The sequence below is a fragment of the Penaeus monodon genome, chromosome 11, assembly GCF_015228065.2.
Source record: "Penaeus monodon isolate SGIC_2016 chromosome 11, NSTDA_Pmon_1, whole genome shotgun sequence".
NCBI lineage: Eukaryota > Metazoa > Arthropoda > Malacostraca > Decapoda > Penaeidae > Penaeus > Penaeus monodon.
Window position 1 is genome coordinate 4,291,815 of NC_051396.1, and position 2,500 is coordinate 4,294,314.

The following is a 2,500-nucleotide window of genomic DNA, read 5'->3' on the forward strand; positions in this document are numbered from 1 at the left end:
CGTGAAACGACCGACGCAGCCCAAGAATCGATTTCATTTCGCATGAGATACTGGAAGCCACAGATGCTTGGCGACTTGCATCGTTCCCTAGGGTGAGCAGGACTAGGTCACTGCTGCGAAGAGACAAGAAACAGTTTATCAGGAATCTTGCAGAGGAGGTCGAAAGCCATCTCCTAGTCAATGACTTTCGTCCTGCCTACCAAACCCTGAGAAAGTCCAAGCCCTCCTCACAGACGAATGCAGTCCGCTCCGCAAATGGCCAGTAATCTCAGATCCTGCTGGAGTGTGAGGGCGTTGGGCTGAGTATTCTGAGTAGTTGTACCAGGTTGATCCACCAGCAATTAACTTGGATGCGAGATTCCTTTGACAGACCCACCCATCAGCGAGAATCCACCCTCTCTGACTGAAGTCATGGGGCGATCTCCAAGCTGAAGAGTGGAAAAGCAGCCGGTATCTGCGGCATCCCAGCTGAACTGCTAAAGGCTGGTGGAGAACCTACGGCATGGGGCTTGCTGTCCTGATTGCCATCTGACAGACTGGTACCATTCCCCCTGACCTTGTACAATCTGCGATCGCCAACTCAGGCTATACGGCCACCTGGCTCGTTTCCCACAGGTTGTCTCTGCTCAAGATCAACCCTGGGTGGAGTATCTGCCCAAGCCACGACCTAGGAAGTCGTGGCTTGGGCAGATCGATCAAACCTGTCGTGAAGAGCTAGAGATGGGTTGGGCCCTGACTTGCAGCTCGCCATGAGGGACCCTCGTAGGTGGAAACGAAGGGTGGATGCAGCGATGCGCCCCGTCGGCGTTAGCTCCCCAATGATGATGACGATGATGATGATGATGATGATATATACGTATGAATTAAAACCACGAATAAAGCGTTAATGTTAAATATTGGTATCGGGGCAGCCAAGTGCTTTGCATGATAAGTTTGTGACGTCTGGACTTTGCAATTGCAACAGGATGTCATGGGCTCTTCATTTTTACTGAATGAAATGACAGGTACAAAAAAGACAGCAAGAAAAAAAGACGAAATTCAAGACAACTTTTCGAATCTCGAAAAATCTGAAGAAAAAGAATTCTAGAGCAAATTTAGATTGCATTCACACTATCATCAGCAGCAACGTAAAACTTTAATAACAGTACATTCAGTCTTCACAGAAAAATAATTTCATAACACTAGATTTGGAAACACATATTTTCATAGGTTAAGTGATCATAAGCTGCAACTTGCAAACTTAGAATTCGGAATTACGTACCATTTCAATACACAAAAAATATTCCTTGATTTACTTAATCATTTACGCACGTATACCCACACCACGACATGAAAAGATGAATTCAAAGAGGTAATGAGTGGAATAATGAGCTTGAATTATTTTCAAAGCATTGCTTAAGATCTTAGAAAGTAATTAAGGTTTTAAACTCATTCAGTAACTTTCAAACACACATACATACGTGGGTATAGATACAGACACATATATGCATACATAAATACATACATACACACATACAGAGAGACATAGAGAGATTGGTAGAACACAGATATATAGACATATACATGCACATACATACATACATACACACATACAGAGAGAGATAGAGAGATTGGCAGAAGATAGACATATACATACACATACATACATATAGATTTAAATGTAAAATATAGATACAGATATGGAGATACATATAAATATAATGTGTTTGTGTGTATATACTTCTTTGCGTGTGTGTTTCTGATTGTTTGTATGTGTGTGTGTGTGTGTGTGTGTGTTTCTGTGTTTATTTGTTTATGTGTGTGCTTGTTTGTTTATGCATGTTTGTGTTTTGTCTGTGTCTATGTATGTATGGATGTTTGTATGTATGTGTTTTGTCTGTGTGTATGTATGTATGGATGTTTGTATGCATGTGGAAATGTAAGTATGTATGTACATTATATATGCATGTATGTTTGCATGAATAAATAAATTAATGAATATATGTATGTATGTACGTATGTATGCAAGAATGAATGAATGAATGAATGAATGAATTACGTATGAATGTATGTATGTATTTATGTATATATGTAAGTATGTATGTATATGGATGTGTATGTATGTATGAGTGAATGAATGAATGACTGTATGTATGTATATATGCGTGCATGTCTGTATGCATATATAAATGCACGTATATGCAGGCACGTACACTATGTGTGATTAGGAAATTAATTAATATAATCACCCATTTCCCACTAAAATCATCGAAACATGTAACATAGACACCAGACTTCCTGCCTCATTAGAATATTATTAAAATATGCAGTGGATATATATTCCAACTGTTATTTTTATCTGCACTAATGTTTTTTTCTTTTTTTTACTAATTAATGTTATTACTGATTACATGGTAACCTCAAACGTTAGGTGCATATATACAGAATGAATCGGAAATTTCTGAGATGTACATATATATGTACATATATACGAGTGTGTGTATACATACATACACACACG